The 24,685-nt window shown below is 34.8% G+C and overlaps 1 protein-coding gene across 4 annotated transcripts in view; it reads left to right on the top strand.

Moving 5' to 3' along the window:
• KIAA1328 (KIAA1328 ortholog) overlaps positions 1–24,685 on the top strand; it is a 415,804-nt gene that overhangs the window by 68,525 nt on the left and 322,594 nt on the right. The window lies entirely within an intron of this gene.

The raw sequence follows: 24,685 nt of genomic DNA, 5'->3' as shown, positions 1-24,685 counted from the left end.
TTGGTAAATCTTTAGTTAATTACAAATTGATGTCTCAAATATGACTTATCTCAATGAAATAAGAAGCACAATAGTGTTTTGGAAACTCAACTATTTATCACACAGGATTATCAAATGATCCAAAATATGTAACTGGTTTAGAATTAGGAAGTTCTATGAAAATATATAAAGACTACAAAATATTTTCTTGGCCTGAAAAAATTTATAGCATAAAAAATGGATGTGAAGACATATTGTTATATATCTTTCAAATGTTATCTTTTATTTCAGATGTTATCTTCTATTTGAATATTTTTTTTGTTTTGCCTTTAGAGTCCTCATTCAGATTTCTTTTGCCTGAAAAGTAAGTAGCTTTCTGGTTTTTGAAGAGATAATATGCTTTTTGAAGCAAAAAATTTTTTTGATTATGTGAGGAGCATCCCTTTTAATTTTTGAAGCAGTCGTAAGGATGTTTGTTGCTAAAAATAAGTCAGCTAGGAATTGCTAAAGAGTCTTAGCATCATGTGTTCTGACAAGGCATTGAAGAGATCTCAAGGACAATAATGCAGAAATCAAGCTGAGAAGGCTCTGATTAGATGGAACCTACTTGAGAATGTTTTATGAAGCTATATCAGGATCAATCTTCCTTGCACAGATAACAGGAAAGGCCAAAGTGACAGTATTCAAAACAAGATATATGTTTATTTTTTATTCATATAAAACTCATCTGGTGCCAGCAATTTTAGGCCGGTGTAGTGACTCCACGGATTATAGGAGCCACACTTTTCTTAAATCTTGGCATTCCAACCTTCCACCATGATTTGCAGATTCTAGTTAGCAGATTCTGTTAATTTTGGAAAGTTTCTTCTAACTGTGGTTTTAATTTTGTTTTTCCATTGTTGAACTTAGAAATACAATTAAGTTTTATATGTTGATTTTATATCTTTTGACCTTGCTAAGTTCTCACTTATTAATTCTAATAGTTGTTTTATACATTTCTTAGGGTGTTATTTGCAGTCACGTCATCTGCAAATGAAAAGAATTTTAGTTCTTTTAAATCTTTATGCCCTTTGTTTTTCTTGCCTTCTTGCAACACCTCCAGTTAGGTCTTAACTGAAAGTGATGAGAAGAGAACATCTTTGTCTTGTTCTGTATCTTAGGAAGAAATACATATTTCATCCTTAAGTTTGATGTCACATATAGGTTTTCGGGTTTTGGTAGATGACTTTTATATCACATTGAATAATTTCTCTTTTATTCTTAGTTTGCCAAGAATTTTTGTTCTTGTTTTTTTGCTTTTACTAATCATGAATGGACACGGTTATTTATAGTACTCGACTTTTACTATATGTTTATTGTCTGTTTCCTTCATAAGGCATTATTTCTGTCTTGTACACTATTGTATACTGAGACTCTAATACACTACCTTATGCATAGTATGTAGTCAGTAAATAAATACATGCTACATGAATGAATTATTAAATCAGTTACTTGATCAGAAAAGATCTGATTCAAGAGAAAACACCCTTTATTGCTGAATCTGCATAATCTAGCACCTACTGCCACCTGGTGATAGTATATCTAAATTGCAATAAAAGCGTCTCAGGCGATGAATAAACATGTGAGCTAAAAACTGCAAATGATTGGACTGATGTGACAATTATCATTTAAAAATATACATATACTCATGATATGTATCAGGTCTGCATTTGAGATTTAGCAAATGTATTTCACATTTAAAAGATGCTGAAATGTTTTCTGTTTTCCTGACTGCTAGGAAAGAATGAAGGATCAGTTAAATTACATATGTTAAAAAAAAATAGAATAAATTGGGAAAGTTGGCAGAAGTCGAGTAAGAGCAAAGGCATATTTTCTATATTTGAATTCCTGCTCTGTCGGCATTTTCTTGCTGTAAGGTGCCAGCTAAATTTGAATTTTAAAGAACAAGAATTTTTAACTTCTTAATATCTTGTATTAAATATTTAATATATTGCAAGAAAATCCAGCTTGTGGCCAAGAGTGAAATTTAATGCTTGTTCTTAAAAATTCAATCCTTTGGTTACACAAAATTCACTGAGATTTAAGTGTAGAATGTAGAATGGAATGGGATTTCTGTTAGACAGTTTCTTGGAATGAAATCATCTATCATCTACACTGTTGTGATTACCACTACATATTTTCATTTCTTAGCCTCCCTCTGAAAAAACGGACCATGTGCCAAATATATTTTAAGTTTTTAGACATGCAATTCAAATATTAAAATTTTCTTATTGTTGTTAAAATGGTCAATATTGTAAAATGTTGATAATTTTACATAAAGGTTAGCCCTTCTTATGATCAAAATACCTACCCTGAGATGATAGTGTTGGAAGTACTGTTTTAGTAATAAAGATTATCATGTGGATAAGTTCCCTACAAGGCCCCATGATGGTAATGCCCCTAGATTTTGTCTTTAAAGAAAACTGCTGAGAGGCAATAATTTTTTTTGTTTGTGTCCCATTTTTATTAATACATGGTAATTGATGGAGTTGCAGTGACTTGTAGCAGTAATGAGTTCTAAACATAATAATGCACTCTTTTCTAATAAGTGAGCACTGCTGGGGTTTAAAAGCATACTAAATCAGTTGCTTTAGTATGAATTTATTAGTTTTTTTCAGCATTAGCTTTAATAGTAGTTATTTACATAAGCGTACATCCCATTAACTGCCATCAGGGCTGGAAAACATGCTGAACTGTTCATATTTTCATATAATTATTGAACATAATGGTTTCATTTGCATTTCTAAACAGTGATGTTTCTGTCAGCCTTGGAAATAGTGTCTTTACGCAGTCCCTATTTCACATCCACTTATTTGACATCGTTAAATTTTATGCTAATATGCTTCCCTAGAATATCATCAGTAGGACAGATGCTTGTGCTTTAATATACAAATCAGGGATGCTTTTCCATCCCCCAAATGGCAAAGGAAATTTTTAAAAATTCGCACTTTTAGATACAGAGCCTGTCTCTATATAAATAGGTTTATGAAATAAAACTTTCAGGATTAAATGTTATAATCTGATTGTCTCTTCAAAATGCTTCATTATGAAGAAGAAGTCTGACTAGGTTTGGTTTTGTTGTCTTGAATGAAGAAGTGAATCTTGATAAATATCATGTTCCTTATGAATATTTAGAGTTCTGCTTCTAAAATGTTTATCTTGAGATGCGAGTTTTTCAGTGGCTTTGAATATGTCTGGCCACGGTGTTAGTTCTTAAAGTATTCTCTATGTTTTTGTTTCTTTAGTCACTTAACCCTGATTGTAATACCTTATGGTGGAAGCTGTTATGTTAATGTTCTTGGGCATCTTAGTTTTTTGTTTACATTTTAAAAATGTTTATTGTAAAATTATGAGTCACTTGGTTGGGGAGGCATGTCAAATGTGACAGCAGAACTAATATGGAAGGACAGATTTATGGCAAAACTTTGCCTTTTGGAGCACTATCAGCTTGTCCATGTGCACTGTTAGCTTTTGTTTCTTCAACACTTGTGGATGCTTTTGTGAATGCTGTCAGTCAGATGTCTGGAAAATTTTAAACATGAGCCACCAACTAAAGAATTGTTTTGAGAGTTGTTTCTGATCTTTTTGGCAGTGAGAGGGTGAACATGAAGTCACTGCCAGTTTTTGGTCTTTATGGTCCTCTTCCTTTCTTGTGTCTGACAGCTCAGGGCGGCATTTTACTGTTGACTCTTAATGGACCTGCAGTGCTAGAGCTGAGTCTGCACAGTTCAAAATGCAAGGTTGGCAGTCTAGAAAGATTGAGTAAAGAAGCAGCTTTGAGAGGAGTTCCTGCCCCAAATAACTTGCTAAAAATATATTAGAACTGATATAGCATAAAACTGATACAGCATAAAAGGATTATTTGGATAGAAGTGTTATTTGGCTTAGCAGGTCAGGAGGCAACAAAATTTTTGCAGTGACTTCTGTTTCTTGAGGAGTTGCCAGGAAAGAAATATGGTAAGGATTTTGAAGAAACTACTATAGAGGTGGAGTTTCATAGCTGTTTATTTTTATTCCAGATTTTTCATTTTTCCTCTATAATCTCTTAAAATAGTCTGACATTAGCACTTTTCACAGTGGTTGAATCTTCTGAACTATCATGTTGGAAACACTGGACATGCTCTTCTATGTAGGGAAAAATGTAGCCTTCATTGTTACCACATGTGTTGTCAGACCGGACATCATATGAAAGTTAAAAAAAAAAATTCTGAAAATCCAGCCTCACTTAGAAGTGAGGCAATATTTTCATCTCTTTATAAAGCTATTTGTGATTGCATTCCTCACCAACAATTTTTTTTTGAGGCAGCCGGTGGTGGTAGGGGCAGTTTGCCACAAAACTGAAGAAACACATTCTGTCACCAAAAAATACCATTTACATTTTTTCTCCCTTTACAGATTTCTTATTTTTCTGGAAAAACGTTTAACATTGAAATGAAAATTTCATTTGCCTTTTTAGTATTAAGGTGCCGTGATATTTAGTCTAACAGCATGTCCCTGAATATCTCTGTTGCTGTAACACTTTGCCACCTTCAAGACAGCAAAGGAGGTGTGTTTTAAGTGCTATGCCATTGGTTTTCAATCCTTGACCTCAGAAGGAAAAATAATTCTACATTATGTTTTATGATAGCTTCTCTGTATGTTTTTTGTAAAGTTAAATATTCTAGACCAAGTCAAGTATTATCCATAAGATATCAACCAATTGGGAGAACTTTACCTGCTTGGTTATATTTATTTCCTCTTTTATAACCAGGGAAACACAATTACCACCTCTTTTTTAGAGGTGATGAAAGTACTTAGAAATAAACCTCCAGCACCCTTAGATGCCTGAGCTCTACCTATTCTACAAGGCTGTGGGGACTCTTTGGCATCCTCTGTGTTGCATCTTTTCACGGAAACTTTAATTTGAATATTTGATTTTTCACCAAATATATTCTTTATTTTTTCCATTGTTAGGATAATTACCCTTAGAATTCTGTAGCTTCTGGAGATATTTACAAATATGTATCTGTTAATTTTTCCTTAACTCTATGCCTAGTGCTGGTATTTGAGGACATGGGAGATTAGGGACTACTTGATAATTAATGCCTTATTCAATTAAAAAATTTTAACGTGTTTTCCTGACTTTAAAAACAATACATGTTTATTATGGAATATTTTAGAATAATACAGAATATTGCTTCATTCCAAAATCATCAGTGTGTGTGGCATATTCATGTTTGTCACTTAATCATGACTGTAATAGCTAGATGAATAACAGTAGGTCTCGTTTGACATTACAGTGAAAGTTAGAAGTTTTCAGATATCTTGCCTTGAATTTTGTATCAATTATATTTTATTTAAGGCAGAATATTAAATATCTCTTAAAATACAAGGGAAAAAATCAGCCAAAAGAAGTTTAATGCCGTATATTTAAAATAATTCTTGCCAGTTCAATTGTGAAAGTTCTCTGCTCAGTTTTGTGGTTAAATGATTAGGTCTTTCCAGTGGGGAAGGGAAGAAGGACCGAAAAGAAAGGGAAATGTAAAATTGAGGTGACTTAAGGGGAAATGTTGGAAATAGAAAATTTCCATGGAGTTCATTTAGTGCTTCAACACCTGTGCTCTGCTAAGGCAGGTAAAGAACTCTGTATTGTGTACAAATCACTGACCTCGCTGAAATTCTAGTTTCTTCTCTGCAAAATGAGGAGTAAATAATAGTACTCATTCTAGCAGGTTTGTTGTGGAGATTAAATGAAAGAATGCATATTAAATGCTTTGTACCATGACTGAGCACATTAGAATCATTCAAAAAGTGTTATTTTCTGTCATTGAATCTCCAGAGGTTTGCAAAGCTAAAATGACCCTGGCATCTTTACTCTTTTTCTTCCCGTCTTCTAGTTCCTTGCTATTACAAGCTGAGTCTATGGGTTTGCAATGTCAGCATCACCAACAATATAGGGAGCTTGTTAGAAATGCAGATGCTTAGGCCTCATGCCAGACTTCACTTTTTCAGAATCTGTGTTTTAATAAGATCCCCAGGTGATCTGTACATTAAAGCACTGTTTGTACTCATTTCTTGCAAAAAACAATGTAAAAGACATGGGCAGTAGATAAATATATGCTTTCGCTTTTGCTTTCTTTTCTAAGATCTCACAAATTTGTAGCTTTGGACGATGATGGAATGTGGAGTCTATTAACATGCATATTACTGCTATTATTACTATTATTATCATAGCTTTATATTTGCTGCTATATTAACATAGCATAATATCATTAATATAAGTGGATTATCCTGAAATTGTCAGAAGTGTGGTTCAAAGCTTCTATATGCATATTGATTTTCACCTACTTGTATCAGCTATTGAGAAAGGGGTATTAAGATCTCTGAGTATAATATATTTGTGGATTTATCTATTCTCTTCACAGTTCTGTCTTCTTATATTTTGAAATTCCATTTTTAGATGCACAAAGTTTGAGATTATTGTCTTCTCCTAATGAATTGACCCCTTTATTATTATGAAATGACCTTGTTTATTCCTGGTAATATTCTTTGCCCTAAAATCTATATTACCTAATGTTTATTGACCTACTCTAGCTTCTTTTGATCCGTGTTATTATGGTGTATCTTTTTATATGCTATAACTTTTAAACTAATTGTGCCTTTGTATTTAATGTGCATTTTTTTATAGCCAGATCATATGTGATTCTTGCTTTTTATTCCAATCTGACATCTGTACTTTTAATTTGGATATTTAGAACACTTACATTTTGTTTGATTATTGATACAGTTAGGTTTGAGTTTGTTTTACAGTTTGTTCCATTTGACCTTTGTTCCTCTTTTCCTTTTTTTCTGTGTTCTTTTGGATCAATTGAATATTTTAAAATTTCTATTTTATCTCTTTTGTTGGCTTATTAGCCGTGGCTTTGTTCTGTATTTAGTGGTTGCTGTAAGGTGTGTCTATACACCTTTAACAAATCAACCTTCCAGCGATGGCTTATACTACTTTAGCTACTTTATTATAATATAATACTATTTTTCTCTTTCTGATCATTGTGCTATTATCAAGATACCTTTCAATTTTATACCCACATTTTATTTTTATTTTTGTTAAATAATTGTCTTGTAAGGAGATATTTATTTATTTATTTATTTATTTATTGAGACGGAGTCTTGCTCAGTCTCCCAGGCTGGAGTGCAGTGGCGTGATTTTGGCTCATTGCAACCTCCGCCTCCCGGGTTCAAGCGATTTTCCTGCCTCAGCCTCCCAAATAGCTGGGACTACAGGCATCCACCACAATGGCACGGCTAAGTTTTGTATTTCTAGTAGAGACAAGTTTCACCATATTGGCCAGACTTGTCTCGAATTCCCGACCTCAAGTGATTCACCCACCTCGTCTCCCGACGTGCTGGGATTACAGGTGTGAGCCACCATGCCTGGCCTTGTAAGGATATTTAAATAAGGAAAATAAATTTACTTCCTGTGCTCTGCGTGACTTCGTATAGTCTACATTTTTGTTATTAATTCCTTCTATCTGGCAGACTTTCATTAATAGTTATTGTAGTTTTGAATTCATTGTCTTTGAATTTACAAAAATGTCTTTATTTTGCAAGTTGTATTTTTTCTGTTCAATTTTTTAAAATATGTTTCTCCACTGTCATTATACTGTCATTTCTACCAATGAATGGAGTTACTTTGTTCTACTGACCACCTTCCTTTTTGCCTCAAGATACAGCCCATCCACTGTCTTCTATATCTGGAAATTATTGGGTAACATCTCATAGTGCTGACAGGTACTCAGGTTATCATGATGGCAGATGGAGATTGAGGACCACAGTGTTAAGTTGTCAGCTAAACATGAGCTCAGGTTGATGTCTTCAATGCCAATTAATTTAGACATGGATTATTTTAGCTTTCTTGCCTTTCTTGTCTATAACTTCTCATTCAGTGAGAACCCTGCCTCCCAATTTCTGCCATCTATTTAATTGCTCAGTCCCAGTATAGATTTATAGTGATTTTAGAATTATTAACTCATATTTCCATGGGAAACAACTTATAAACTACAGTGCTAATGTATACTTCCTTCTACCTTTAGTCTTACTCTCTATCACCATTCATTTTTAAAGTTAACTTAGGTAAACAGCTTTCCTTCCCTCTTTCAATGAGATTATTACATACCATACATTTGTAATATAGCTAGTAGTTTGTGTTCCATCCTAGAATCCTCCAATCTCCTAAATGATTTTAAAAATAGTTTCCTACGCTAAGATTTACTTTTTTGCTGTAAAGTTGTGTTTTGACAAATGCAAAACACATTCACCATACAGTATCATACAGAACTAATCTACCACCTTACAATATATTCTGTGCTTCACCTATTTAACTCTGCCTTCTCCCCAAGCCTCAGTCAACCTCTGATTTATTTGGAATCTGTATAGTTTTTGCTTTTTGCAGAATGCTATGTAAGTGGAATCATACAGTGTTTAGCCTTTTCAGACTGGCTTTTTAAAGTTAGCAATATGCATTTAAAATTCATCTATATTTTTTCATTGCCTAATATTTCATTTGTTTTTAAGAGTGAATAATAGTCCATTATATGGATATACCATAGTTTGTTAATCTACTTTTTTTAACTTTTAATTTTTGTAGTACATTAGTAGGTATATATATTTATGGGGTACATGAGATATTTTGATATAAGCATGCAGTGTGTAATAATCCACTCATTTATTAAAGCACATCTTGGTTGCTTTTGGCTTTTGGTAATTATGAAAGAGCTACTATAAGCATTCATGTGCAAGTTTTTGTGTGGACATAAGTTTTCAAATCAGTTAGGTAAATACCTAGGAGCATGATAGCAGGAGTGTATGGTAACACTGTATTTAGTTTTGTAAGATGCTGTAAAATTTTGATTGAGATTGTGTTGAATGTATATATCAATTAGGGAGAATTGAATTTAATATTGAGCTTTGCAATTCATGATCGTGGTACATCTCTCAAGTTACTTAGATGTAAAAAGTTTCTTCTGTGTTTTGTAGTTTTCTGCTTGCAGATCATGCATCTGTTGTCATACTTTATTTTTTTTTTTTTTGTATTTTTTGAAGATTTCAGACCCAAAATTTTCATTTCTGGTATAAAGGAATAAAGTGTCCAATGACTGCTAAACTCATTTTTTTAGTTTTATGAGTTTTGTTTTTTTTTTTTTTTGTAGATTCTTTGCAGTTTTTATGTGAGCAATCGTGTTATCTGTAAATAAGGACAGTTTCATCTTTTCCTTTCTAATCTGTATGCATTTTATGTCTTTTTCTTGCCTCGTTGCACTAACTAGAACTTCCAGTACAATGTTGAGTAAAAGCTGTGGTAAAGGGCATCCTCTTCTTGTTCTGGATCTTAGTGGAAAAGCAAATTACTCTCTTACCATTAAGTGTGATTTTTAGCTATAAGTTTAACATAGATACCTTTATTTAGGTTAAGGAAGTTCTTTTCTATTCCTAGTGTGCTGATAGTTTTTAGTTACAAATGGATGTTGAATTTTCTTGAAAGCTCTTTTTGTGTCAGTTGATGTGATCATATAGTTTTGCTAATGATTAATTTTTGAATATTAACCAGCTTTGCATTTCTGGGCTGAAGCCCACTTGATGTGAAATGTTATCCTTTTATGTGTTACTGGATTTTATTAGTTAATATATTGTTAAGAATTTTTGCTTAATGAGAGACAGTCATTAGTTTTCTTGGAATGACTTCATCTAGTTTTGTAGCATCATAGTGCTGGCCTGAAGGAATGAGTTGGGAAGCATCTCCCCCTCTTCAATTTCCTGCAAGAGTTTGTATAGAATGAGTTTTAATCTCTTCTCTTAAATGCGTGTTAAAATTTACTAAGAAGCTCTCCGAGCCTGGAGTGAGTTTTTTCCCCTGTCTGTTGGCAGCATTTTTAACTACAAATTCGATTTCTTATAGGCCCTATATGGAATTAATCCATATGGAACCACTCAGATTACCCGTTTCTTCTTGAGTAAGCTTTGGTAGTTTGTCTTTCAAGGAATTTTTAAAATTTTATCATTGTTTTTATTTATATGTCTCAAGTTGGAGTAACAGGAATTTAAGAATTAACTGAATTGGTTCATTAAATTATATCAATTTTAACTAACTTACAATAAAAACAGCAAATTTCTTTCTAACTTAAAAAAGGAATATGTAAAACTTAGTTGTTTTCTCCTTATGGAGGAATGGCTGTTTGTCATTATAGTTGACTTGAGGAAGACATTGCTCTTAAGATGCTAAAGTAATTTATTTTTATTTATTTTAGCAACTTACAGATAATTCGACTGTCTGGAACCTATAAATTTTTTTTTGTTTGTTTTCTTGACAGGGTCTTGCTTTGTCACCCAGGCTGGAGTGCAGTGGCACAATCATAACTCACTGTAACTCGAGCTCATTGGCTCAAGCAATCCTCTCACCTCATCCTCCCAAGTAGCTAGGACTACAGTTGGCGTGTCACCACATCTGACTAATTTAAATTTTTTTGTGTGTGGAAAGAAAGGTCTCGCTGTGTTGCCCAGGCTGGTTGAACTTTTGGCCTCAAGCAGTATACCCCTTGGCCTCAACGTGCTGGGATCCGCACCTGGTCCATGAAGATTTTTAATAACTAATTATTACCAAGTTTTTGCAAACCAACTTGGGAGACTGTGTGACCAGTGTGAATATATTTAGGATTGCAGAGCAGAATTTGCAGTTGTGTGAATCTAGAATACATATTACTGATTATTTGTATACAAACATAAAATTGTGAATTATTTATAATAAATTTTATGTTAATTGAGCAGTTCTCCCCCTTTTTATAATGTACAGCATTGTGAAATGAACTTTATTTATAGTTTAAGTTCACAGAAGAATCCCTGTTTTCAAAGCCAAATTGGAGTAAGCTTTCTTATCCACCTAGGCTTACTTAGTTGTGCCAGAATTGAATCACAGTCTGTATGGTAGATTTGGTCCCAGTGCTTTTTCTGCTTCCTATATCAAATTTTCCATATGGCTTTGAAGATACATATATCTACCCTTCTGTTGACTTTGAGTATAGTCAAGTAACTTACCCTGACCAAATAGAATAAGGCTGAAGTGATAGCTAATATGCTATTTTCAAACCTGTGCTTTAACAGGAGGCATTGAGTGTTTCTGCTTGCCCTCTTGCTTTTCTGTCATCATCATGAGGAATATACCCAGGAAAAGAATGAAGAGTCTGAAACTAATCCACCCCCTAGCTGCCCACTGTAGATATGTGCCATATATTATCAGTACCCCAAAGCTCCCCTTGTACCTCCTTTCAATCACTACCACCCTCCAGTGGTGGCTTTCCTGACTTACGAACCACAGATTACATTTTACCCTCTTCCCTTTGACATCCTCAGTGTTTGGCAGAAATTCTGAGGGAAAATTAGCCTTAGGCTAGAGGCTGCCCAGATCTACCAAAAGCCCTCTTAGTTTTTATACACTATCTTATGATGAAAAGATAATGTTTTAAGACAATAAACAATGCCTAGGTTTAGTTTATAAAAATTACTAGAATCACCTTACAGTAATTCCTAAGGTCTTGGCATTTTTAGCCTGCTATTCTACCTCTTCTATGAGAATACTCTAATTAGGAAATCAAATTGTGACTATGAATTCTTGTAAGCCATCGAATAGGCATGACATTCTTTACTCTAAAATACTTAGCTTTCCAAGGCAGGAGAGAATACTAATGAGTGTTTAAATAAAAAAATGCCTTGGTTACATATCAATTAACCAGATTTCTATTTTCTCTTTAGGTTTAACTTTCTACTACCTCAGTGTAACCTTGTACAAAAGCATTCCATGTAGAGTACCTCCTTTTTTGAACTACTTCACTTTCTTACGGAGTAAGCCATCTGCTTTCTAAAGCATTGAGACAAGAAACAGACTCAATGAAAGACATACTATGAAGCCGTGTAGTATAGTGGTGGAAAAAAGTACAAGACATACTTAGATTCAACGCAACTATATATTCCTTTTTAGCTACATGAACTTTATCAAATTACTTTTTTAAGCCACAGTTTATCCCTTTATGGTCTGTGGATATGTAACAGCTTCGACCTTATATAGTTGAGATTATATGCTATAACAAATGCATATAGAAGCTTAGCACAGTGCCTGGTGCAGAGTAAGCACTCAGAAAGAGCTCCTTAACATTATCATTATCAAGATTATTACTGTTACTATTAAATATTTTACTGGGAATAGGAAAATCCAAGCAATTTTTGAAGGCCTGAGTGAGAAAAAACTACTTATTCTTTCTCCGTGGTTCTATGTTTTAAAGTTTAATATTCTTTAGTTGATTATTGCTAAGACCTTGAAACACCTTTTTTCCCTTCAAATCTCTGTTAATCTTCAAGTTAAAATTTTATTTTTATATGCATTCTTGAAAGTATGTGTATTCATTTCCTATTACAGTATCAATTACCACAAACTTAGTGGCTTAACACAAAAGAAATTCTTATCTTACAGTTCTGGTGGTCAGAAATCCAAAATCAATCTCAATGGGTTAAAATCAAGGTGTCAGCAAAGCTGTTACCCTTTTGGAGGCTCTAGGGAAGATGTCTGGTTTGAAAATTCCTTTCTGTCTTCAGGCTGCCCATATTCCTTGGCTCCTGGCTCTGTATCACTTCAACATCTAACATTGTCACATCTCCTTTTCTGACTCTCTTTTCTTCTTATTATAAGGACTCCTGTGATTACATTGGGCTTACCCAGATAATCTTCTCATTCCTAATTTAATGACATCTGCAAAGTCCCTTTTGCCAAGTAATGTAGCATATTTGCAGGTTTTGGGGATTAGGATGTAGACATCTGTGGGTGTACTGTTACTCTGCCTACCTACCGCAGTCTGCCTTCTGGCCCCCAGAGATTTATGTCTGTTCCACGTGCAAAATATATTCACCCCATCCCAATATTCCCAAAGTTTAATGCTGCATTCCCATTGCAGCATCATTTCAATGTCCAACATCTCTTTTAAATCTTATCAGCTCAAGAGTTTCAAACCGTATGAATTCAATCATCTAGATTAGGCATGGGTGAGAGTCTGAGAGTGATCTTTCCTAAGGTACAATTCCTATCTATCTGTGAAGTTCTGAAATTCAGACAAGTTATTTGCTCCCAAAATGGTGGGGCAACGATGGGATAGAAATTATAAGCATTCTCGTTCAAAAAAGGAGAAAATAGGAGAAATGGAGTTACCTGTTGTAGTCAATTTCATAATCCAGCCTGGGAAAAACATCCTCTGTGATTTGAGGCTCCACCCTTGTGGGCTCAGGGCTCTGACCTTTAGATCATCCTTCCTTTTTCATGAAAGGTGGCACATGTTTGTGGCTGAGCAGTTTCATCAGCCCGTTTCCTGCCTGTGGTATTTTGGGAGTCTGAGAGTCTTTTTTGAAATTTTATTTAAAATTTCGTCTTCTCTTTCCCCCTTTCAATTTAAGCTGGCAGTGTTTCTGTTTATGTAACGTTCTGAAGAACCTTTGGGGCCGAGTACAGTGGCTCATACCTGTAAATCCCGGTGCTTTGGGAGGCCAAGCTGGGAGGATCACTTGAGGCCAGGAGTTTGAGACCAGCTTGGACAACATAGTGAAACCCTGTCTCTACAAAAGTAGTTTTCTTTTTAAGAACCTTGTAGATTTTCTGTGTAAGTTGGGGATTCATTTTTTTTTTTTTTTTTTTGATAAGAGGCTCTTCCATAAATCTTTCCTGGATGATCAAAGGCAATTACAACCTTACACACACACACACACAAAATACACTACTTAGAGGAAAGCAACTGCCCAACCTTGGACTAGTAGTCATCCTTGTTATTGATCCTTGTAGCCAAGGATTATTATCTCAAAACAATTATGTAATCCTGATCATTTTTCCTTTAAAAATCTTTTTTCCTTTACCTCTGTGAATATGCACATAGTTTACTATGACATGTGTATTCCCATTGCAATGCCCTATTCCCAAATATATATCATTTTCTTTTAGAGAGCCTCTTTCTGTTACTTAAGTTGACAAGTGGTGTCAGAAGTGGAATCTGAAAGAAGATCACAATCAGTGTTTTCCTGTGTTTTTACTGAATTTTTGACCGTGAATTGCTTGTGTGCTTTGTGATTTTATCTTTTGGAATTTTTTGAGGCTTGTGATTAAGGTAGGTTTATCCAAAGTAGATTTGAGTTTTTTTCGTGTACCTTGTGGATGCTGTCATGTGGTAATCTCTGTAATCTCGATTGTCATCTTGTACCTTGTAAGTGGTATAAATTTTACCTGAAAATATACAAGAAGAAAGTCTCATGATAACAAATTCTTAGGGTGATTTGTGTAGGCACTTTAGTTTTTCATTTTCTTACCATAGTATCTGTAAATATAATACAGATGGAGTGAAGAATTGCGAGAAACAAAGCCTGCTCAGCTAAATCTATCTCTTTTTTGTGTGCCAAAGCATATAAACATGTGTTCCATAAGGGAAGGCGCTGTGATCAGGGGGACAGCAGAACATCTTGGGCCTGGTGGGAGAAGAGGATTAGGTATTAGCTTTAAGTTTTGATTATCTTAATAAAAACCTCAAGGAATATTATAAAACAAAATCAGAAAACCTCCTAGAACTAAGTGAGTTTAATACTATTACAGGATCCAGGGCTGGGCGTGGTGGCTCATGCCTGTAATCCCAGCACTTTGGGAGGCCGAGGTGGGTGGATCACAAGGTCAGGAGTTCAAGACCAGCCTGGCCAACATGATGAAATCCCATCTCTATTAAAAATATAAAATTTGGCCAGGTGTGGTGGCGGGCGTCCGTAATCCCAGCTACTCAGGAGGCTGAGTCAGGAGAATTGGTTGAAACTAGAAGGCAGAGGTTGCAGTGAGCTGAGATCATGCCACTGCACTCCAGCCTGGGCAAAAGAGGGAAACTCTGTCTCATAAAAAAAATTAAATAATAATAATAAGATAGGATCTAAGAAAAACATACAAATATCACAAGGAAAAATTGGAAACTGAAATTTTAAAAATAGCACTATTTATGATACTTTACCTCAAATGAAACAGATATTAAATATACACAGAATCTATATGCTGAAAGCTACAAAATACTTATGAAAGAAATGAACAGATTGACCATATTTGTGGAGTAGAGGATTCAACATAGTGACGATGTTAATTATTCTGGATTGGTAAGGAGATCCCAGTCAAAATTCTAGCAAGATTCGTTGCAGCTATTCACAAGATGATTCTAAAATCTATATGGAAAGTTAAAGGAGCTAGAATGCTAAAACAATTTTTTAAAAGATGAAAAAAGAAAACTCACACTAACCAATTGTAAGGCATACTGTAACACTACAGTAATCCAGTACAGTACTGGTGAAAGAACAGATCCAAAGATTAATGGAGCAAAACTGAGATTCCAGAACTGGACCCATGCAAATATGGTCAGTGGTTTTGACAAAATTGCAGTGGTGACCTGGGTTACGGAATATTTTCTAATATGATACCAAAAGTATGATACATAAAAGAAAAAACATGATTAATTGGATTTAGTTTTAAAAGTTTTATCTTTGAAAGACATTGTTAAAGAGAATGGGGAGAAAAAAACTATTCTCCCATAGGTTGGGGAAAAAGAATTTTGCAAATTAATATTCAGAGGTATATTCAGAGTATCTAAAGAAGTCTGAAAACTCAACAATAAGAAAACAATCTAACAAAAAGGCAAAGGTTTTAAGTGACACTTCACCAAGGACAGCATAGATATGGCAATAAACACATGAAAACATATCCAAAATCTTTACTCATTAGGGAAATGCAAATGAAAACTACAGTGAGATAGTATTATCTTACACACCTTCTAGAATAGGTAAAGTAAAAAACAATATTGACAATATTAAATGCTGTCAGGGATGCAGAGGAACTGAAATTCTCATATGTGGCTCATGGCATACATATACAAAATGGTATAGCGTTTTAATAAAACATTTGGCAGTTTCTTATAAAAGTTAAACTTATTTTTTTAGATCAGCAATCCCACTCCTAGGCATTCATCCTACCGAAATGAAAAGTTATGATCACACAACATACTGTAGAAACATGTATGTAGCAGCACTATGCATAATTGCCAACAACTAAAACAACTCAAATGTCTTTCAGTAAGTGAGTGAATACAAACTGGTAGATCCCTTGTTTCTGATAAGTATGTCCCATTAGAATTTATCATATCATTTTTCACTCGTGTGTAGTGTTCTTTGTCTTTTCAGTGTATGTGTATAAATGTAGTTTTGTTTTCTTTATAGGGGTTCCCTGAGCTTTTTGAACATAAACATTTATATATTTCCACTATTTGAAGTAATTTCAGCTATTATTTCTTTCAGTATATTTTCCAACTTTTTATTTTGCTCTTCTCACACTGGGATTCCAATTTATATATATATATATGTGTGTGTGTGTATATGTATATCTGCTAATGTTGTTGCAAAATTCATTGAATCTGTTTATTTTTAAAATCCTTTGTCTTTCTGTTTCTTAGATTAGGTGATGCATATTGATCTGTCTTAAAGCTTACTGACTCAATCTTCCGACATCTCCCATTTTCTTTTTAAAACTTTGTCAGTGAAATTTTTCACTTCAGATACTGAATGTTTCAATTTAAAAATATCCATTTTACTATTTTTATAGTTTCTCTTTTTTATTCTTTATGAATATAATTATAGTAGCTATTTTTAATCCCTTTTAGATAACTCCAAAATCTGGGTCATTTTTTTTGTTGTTGTTTTTTATTTTTTAAATTCTGCTACCATTTACTGATCACTTATACCAGTCATTGTCCCAAGCGATTTATAGAAATAAACCCATTTAATCCTTTCATGTGGGTCAGGAGCTATTATCATCTCCATTGTACAGATAAGTGAGGAGGTACAGAGAGGAGTATTCTTTCCTGACAACAGTTAATGAATGTGGTTTCTTACGTATTTGTTAAAACAGCTGCCATTTTTTATTTGTTTGTTTGTTTAGAGGCGGAGTCTTACTATGTTGCCCTTGCTGGCCTTAAACTCCTGTGCTCAAGTGATCCTCCCACCTCAGCCTCTCAAGTAGCTGAGACTACAGGCATGTACTACTGTACTCAGCTCACTTTATTTATTTTTTTTTTTTTTAAAGAAAAGTAATGGAGTCAAAAGGTCCACTATTAAAAAGAAAACAAACAAAAAATTCCCTGGGTTAAAAACACAAAAACAAAAAATCCTTAGCATCAGAGTCCACTGGGTTAAAAATAATGAGAATCAAAAATCCCTGCTCATAACATTCTCCTTCTAGAATGGTTGGAAGATCAGAGCATTTTTATAACAAAGTCAAAATAGCCAGCTGGAAAAGAACAATCTGGGTCATTTTAGGTTTAGTTTCCATTGATTTCCTTCATGGGTCACATTTTCTCGTAGTTTGGAATATCTCCTCCATATTATGAATGACATATTGTAGACAGTTTATATTCTGTTGTAGTCCTCTGAGGAGGATTTTCTTGTTTTGTCTTGTTTGTTTTTAAGAGGCAGGGTCTTGATATGTCACCCTGGCAGCTCAAGCAATCCTCCTGCCTCAGCTTCCCGAGTAGCTGGGACTACAGCTGTGTGCCACCACTCCCAGCTACTTAAAAAAATTTCTCTTTTTAGAGATGGGGTCTCACTATGTTGCTCAGGTCAGTGTTGAACTTGTGGCCTCAGGCAATCCTCCTGCCTCAGCCTCCTGAGTAGCTGTGATTATAGGCGCGAACCACAGTGTCAAGCCTCTGAGGAGTTTTGGATTTTGTTTTGTTTTGCCTCAATTCAGACTCCAAACTCTGTTTTCTGAGATTGGGCAGTAGCTGAAATCTTTTATTAGTTCATTTAGTCCTAATTGAGCTGCCTGGAGACTTCTCTGTGTGTGTATATGCCAGATAGAGATTTAGACAGAATTTAATATGTAGGATTTGTGCAGTTCCTTTCTCCTTCCTTTAATATTCCTCGTCAGTTTCCATCTGACGTTGTCATCCTTAACTCTGTTCTCTGATTTAACAACAGATAAGACTATTTTTATCAGAGATTTAGCCTTTCTGCTCAGGATTGACTGAGGCCTACACTCAGGCAAAAAGTTGTAAGAACAGAAAATTCACCCACTGTCAGTCCCTCCTAGTTGGCAACTCCCCTCCCTTTTTCCTGTTTCTGGCTCATCTCCAGTGATTTTAGATAGTTGTGGGTTTATTTATTTATTTATTTATTTATTTATTTATTTATTTTTAGAGTTTTTATGTCTAGAGCTCTAAGTTGTTTTTTATGGGAGGATTGGTTCCAATATTGTGAGACAACTTCATCATTACAGGAAGTTGGACTCCTGTTATTTTTCTTTTGATTTGTGTCATATCTGTAGTAACACATCCTCTTTTTGCCTTATACTGGTAATAAATATTCCCCCCTTTTTTTGCATCTAATCAGTCTCTGATTTTTTCCCCTTTTTCATCAGTCTTGTAGAGTAGTATCAGTTTTATTTATATTCAAAAAGCCTTCTTTTGACTTTCTTACTTTTCCTTCATGTTTGTTTTTTACTTTTTTGATATGTGCTCTAGTATTTATTTCCTTCCTTCCATTTACTTTGGGCTTAATTTGCTCATCTTTTTATAGCATCTTAAGATGGAAATGAAGATCATTGTTTTTAAGCCCTTTTTTTTGGGACAGAGTCTTGCTATGTCAGCCAGGCTGGAGTGCAGTGGTGTGATCTTGGCTCACTGCAACCTCCACCTCCTGGGTTCAAGCAGTTCTTCTGCCTCAGCCTCCCAAGTAGCTGTGATTATAGGCATGCACCACCATGCCTGGCTAACTGTTTTGTATTTTTAGTAGAGATGGGGTTTCATCATGTGCGCCAGGCTGGTTTTGAACTCCTGACCTCAAGTGATCCTCCTGCTTTGGCCTCCTAAAGTGCTGGGATTACATGTGTGAGCCACTGTGTCCACCTTTCTATATTTTTAATAAGCATTTGAATATATAAATATCCATTTAAGCTTTGTTTTATCTATATCTCACAAATTATGAAGTACTATATTTGCATTTTCATTCAGTTTGAATTATTTTAACAGGTGATTTATTCCTTCTTTGATATAAGTTATTCTGAAGTATATTCTTATTGATTTCTTACTGTTATTGACATTTCTTTGTGTTTAGAGAGAATACTCTGTGTAATTTTAGCCTTTTAAAATTTAGTGAAACTTGTGTTATGTCCCAGTATGTAGTGTGTCTTAATGAATATTCTCTGTGCACTTGTATATTTTACAGCTGTTGGGGTAGGGTTTTCTTAATTTAATTGTCAGTTGCATTAAGGTACTTGACGGTGTTATTTAAAACAATGTTACTAGGGTTTTATTCCTTTATTATTATTATACATGCATGATCGGTTTTATCATCATGAAATTTTCCTTCATACCTGTTAATACTTCTCATGAAATCCATTTTGTTTGATAGTAATATGGTCACAAAACTCTCTTATGGTTATTGTTTGTATATTATGTCTAGTTTCATTCTCTATACTTGCAGCTTGTCTGTTTTATTTTCAGTGTATCTCTTATAGCATGTAGTTACATTTTGCTGTATGTATGTATGTGTGTGTGTATTTTATTGGGGGAGGGGTCTTGCTTTTTTATACAGTCTAACAATTCCTGTCTTGTGATCATGATTTTTTAGTCTGTTATACTTTTGTACTACATTTTCTTCATGCAGTCCACTGTTGATTCCATGTCTTTGCTACTGTGAATAGTGTTGCAAGGAACATATAGTGTTGCAAGTACATGTCTTTTTGTAAGAATGATTTATTTTCCTTTGGGTATATACCTAGTGATGGGATTGCTGAGGTGAATGTTAGTTCTGCTTTAAGTTCTTCGATAAATCTCCAAACTGCCTTCCACAGTGGCTGAACTAATTTACATTCCCACCAGCAGTGTATAAGCATTCCCTTTTCTCCACAATCTCACCAACATCTTTTATTTTTTATTTTTATTGATAGCCATTCTGACTAGAGTGAAATGATACATCGTGGTTTTGATTTGCATTTCTCTAATGATTAGTGATGTTGAACTTTTTTTTATATATTTGTTGGCTACATCTATGTCTTCCTTTGAGAAGTATCTGTTCATGTCCTTTGCCCATTTTTTAAAAAGGGGTTAGTTGGCTTTTGCTTGTTTAACTTTTTAAGTTCCTTATAGATTCTAGATATTAGACCTTTGTTGGATGCATAGTTTGTGATATCTTCTCCCATTCTGTAGGTTATCTATTTACTCTGTTGATAGTTTCTTTTGCTGGGCAGAGGTCCTACTTGTCCATTTTTGTTTTTGTTGCAATTGCTTTTAGGAACTCAGTCATAATTTTTCTGCCAAGGCCAATATCCAGAATGGTATTTCCTAGGTTTTTATCTAGGATTTTTATAGTTTGAGATCTTATAAGTCTTTAATCCATCTTGAGTTAATTTTTGTATATGGTAGAAGGCAGGGACCTAGGTTCATTCTCCTGCATGTGGCTAGGCAGTTATCCCAACACCATTTATTGAGTAGAGAGTCCTTTCCCCATTGCTTATTATTGTCAACGTTGTGGAAGATTAGAGGTTTTAAGTGTGAAGCTTTATTTCTGGGTTCTCTGTCCTGTTCCATTGGTCTGTGTGTCATTTGTGTGTGTGTGTGTGTGTGTGTGTGTGTGCCAGTACTGTGCCATTTTGATTACTATAGCCTTGTAGTGTAGTTTGAAGTCAGGTAGTGTGATGCCTCTGGCTTTGCTCTTTTTGCTTAGGATTGCAAAGTTTTAGTCTTTGTTCATACAATTACTTGGAATCAATGTGGGTCTTGCATTAAAGCTTTATTAGAATGTGTCCAGGTCAACCTTTCTCTTGGGGCTAATTTAGCCCCATTACTAAGATATGGCCTCTCTGAGGACCCTATCAAATATCTTGTGTGTTATATAATTTTTGTATTCTGGCTGATGACAGTGCTACCTGGTTTTGGCCCTGTGTGAACTCTGGCAGTTGTTCAGCCTTCTGCTTTCCAGTGTTTTTTTTTCACTGGCCACGGGTGTTTCATTCCATAAGTATATGGATTAATACTCAGCCAAAGATCAGAGCATCCCTTTGCAGACCCCCAGAGCTCTCTGTGCAGCTTTCTCCTCTCTAGTACTCTGCCCTGTGAAGTCTAGCTAGCATCCTTAGCTTCCATGCATGCCAGTCTCTCTGTGTAACTCAGCAAGACCACCAGGTTCCATTAGTATTCCCTTTCACTGTGCTGTGGCCTGGCAACTGTCTTAAGGCAACAAGCTGGGATGATTGTAGGAGTCACCCAATTTTTTTACTTTTTCTCTGGCAGCATATCCTCCTCTGTCCTTTCTCCAATGTTTGAAACTGTTGTTTCATACATTTTTTTTTTTCATTTTTCTAGTTGTTTATAGCATGAGGACGATTTTGTCCCAGTTTATTAATCTTGGGTAGAAGCAGAAGCTCCTGAAAAGACAGTATTTATGGTCATGATTACCAGAGGGTTATTTTTTATTTTATTTAATTTTTTGTAGATCAGGTTGAATGAAATTCTAGATATATTTTTACTTTAAGCCATCTTTGATTTTAAATTTCATAAATTTAAAAACAGAAGATGAATTAGAGAAGAAAAATAGCCTATAAAATTAGGAGTTATAATTTTCTTTACTTTTTTTTTTTTTTTTGAGAAGTAGTCTCGCTCTGTCACCCAGGCTGGAGTACAGTGGCGTGATCTCGGCTCACTGCAAGCTCCGCCTCCTGGGTTCATGCCATTCTGCTGCCTCAGCCTCCCAAGTAGCTGGGACTACAGGCGTCCACCATCATGCCCAGCTAATTTTTTTGTATTTTTTTGTATTTTTTTTTTGAGATGGAGTCTGGCTCTGTCGCCCAGGCTGGAGTGCAGTGGCTGGATCTCAGCTCATTGCAAGCTCCGCCCCCCGGGTTTACGCCATTCTCCTGCCTCAGCCTCCCAAGTAGCTGGGACTACAGGCACCCGCCACCTCGCCCGGCTAATTTTTTTTCGTTGTTGTATTTTTTAGTAGAGACGGGGTTTCACCGTATTAGCCAGGATGGTCTCGATCTCCTGACCTCGTGATCCGCCCGTCTCGGCCTCCCAAAGTGCTAGGATTACAGGCCTGAGCCACCACGCCCGGCCATTTTTTTGTATTTTTAATAGAGATGGGATTTCACTGTGTTAGCCAGGATGGTCTTGATCTCCTGACCTCATGATCTGTCCTCCTTGGCCTCCCAAAGTGCTGGGATTACAGGCATGAGCCCCGCGCCTGGCCTTTTCTTTACATTTTTAACAGACATCCAACTTACACAATTACTATGACTTGTGTGGTTCATTCTGTTCACTATCAGAATCTTCCAAGATTCATATAAGTTACTGAATTTTGTCAAGCTCCCTAGTTATGGTTGTGTTTTATTCTAAGAACCCACCCCTAGTACTTGCTTTCCCTTATTCTCATATTTTAAAGTACTTATTTCAGAAGTGGTTTGGGAATTTTTGTTGAGACAGAGTCTTGTTCTTGTCCCCTAGGCCAGAGTGCAATGGCGCGATCTTGGCTCACTGAAACCTCCACCTCCCGACTTCAAACGATTCTCCTGCCTCAGCCTCCCAAGAATACTTTTTTTTTAAACAAAGACAATGTATATGTAGCTAGTCAAGTCATGGTACTCCCTTTTAATTTTCTCTTGAAGATTACCTAGATTTTAGCAGGATAGGAATAGCATTTAATACTATTCTTAGGTTTTTCCAAGTATTAATGCCTTTGTCGTTGTTTGCTGTGTCTGGAATGTAGTTGTCTCCCTCCTGACCATACAGTTCTTAAGTGGGTAGGCTCTGCCTTGTCTTCCTTTTATTGTATGTATGGTTCCATACTTTAACTTGATTCAAACATATCTATCCACCTTTGCCAATACCATCTCTCAGTTGGCAACTTGGTCTGGCTCTTTAACTGAAGCATGTAGTTGATATGCTGATTTTTTTCAGTAGTAGATTTTATATTTGGATATTCCCACATCATCATGGAAAATTATTCATGAATAATTTAATAATTATTTAATAATTTAATATCCATCATATTAATCATTCTTTCTGATTCAGTTATTGAAAAGTTTGTTTATATTTTGCCACAGGGGTTTGTGTGCTTTTATCGTAGGATGCTTTTTTTTAATCGATTCTGATTTACTTGACTGGCCTGCGAATGCCATTCTAAATTGGTTACATTTTAAAATGTCTATATTTAGACCTGGGAAGATAATTTTTTCTTTCCTTTTATGAGTACCTTTTTAAAAATAAAAAACTTTTTAACTCAACAGAATTCTCAAGAAGGTAGACCATTTAGTATTTAATGGGGAACACAAGTGTTGAGGTAATGAGCATATGAGCATATTCGAGTTTCATTTTTCAAGTTACTTAGGTTAGAATTTTTTTTCATAGTGGGAATTATTTGGGGGTCATTTTACATATTGCCTTGAGAAGAGTCTTGGTGCCTTTTGTTATTAAAGTATTACAATACGTAATGTTTACAAGGTATTGCAATATATTGATATACTTTAATATTACATATAGTATTCCTCCATGTCAAGAAGTGTTGAAGATGTTTATGATTGTTTTTTCCTTTAATTTTTCTTACTTTTCACTTCTTGACTTCATGTATCAGAGAAGAAATCCAGACTGAAATTAGAGAGTATTTTGAACTAAATGAAAATGAAAACATGACACAACCTATTAAAATTACTTAGATGTATCTAAAGCAGTACTTAAGGGGAAATTTTACCACTGAAAACCTACATTAGAAAAGAAGAAAGGTCTCAAATCAGTAAAACCGGCTTTCACCTTAAACTAGTAAAAGCAAAACAAATGAAACCAGAAGTTTACAGAAGGATTATAATAAAGATCATGGAGGAAGTCAATGAAACAGACAACAGAAAAGCAATAAAGACAATGAAGTCAACCTGGCTATTTGAGAAGATAATAATATTGTTAAAATTCTGTCATATTAATCAGTCAAAAGAAGAGAGAAGACAAATTACCAAATTAGGAATGACAGAGGTCTCATCTCTACAGATTCTACAGATCTCAAAAAAAAAAAAAAGGGATTATTATAAGTAACTTTATACATATAAGCTTTACAATTTACATGAAAGGAACAAGTAGATAAGTTGAATATCTGTATATCATTAAACAAATTGTATTTGTACTTAAAAACCAGCAAGCGAAAGGTAAAGAAAAGAACATTCTAGACAGAGAGACATATCCCAAGATACACAGAAATACCAAGCATAGAGCTACACTGTATAATATGGTAGCCACTAGCTACATGTGACAATTTAAATTAAATTAATTGTAATTCAGTAAAATAAATTTTGTACCTGTCACATTTGCCACATTTTAAGTTATCACTTACCTACATGTGACTGGTATTACGTAGAACATAAATAACATTCACTTCAACAAAGTTCTGTTGGACAGAGCCATCATAATGTGTTTAGGAAACTTAAGGAGTTCTGATTTGATGAGAGTGTAGGTTGCAGTGGTGAAATGGAAGTGGCAAAGGCAAGTTGGAAGGGAATTATGCTGGAAGGGCAAACTGAGTCCAAACCATTGAATGTCTTCAATGGCATTGGTGT

Source organism: Piliocolobus tephrosceles, chromosome 18 (genome assembly GCF_002776525.5).
Source record: "Piliocolobus tephrosceles isolate RC106 chromosome 18, ASM277652v3, whole genome shotgun sequence".
NCBI classification, from domain to species: domain Eukaryota; kingdom Metazoa; phylum Chordata; class Mammalia; order Primates; family Cercopithecidae; genus Piliocolobus; species Piliocolobus tephrosceles.
The sequence above is the reverse complement of the archived record's forward strand: the minus strand, read 5'-3'. Positions and strand labels throughout refer to the sequence as shown.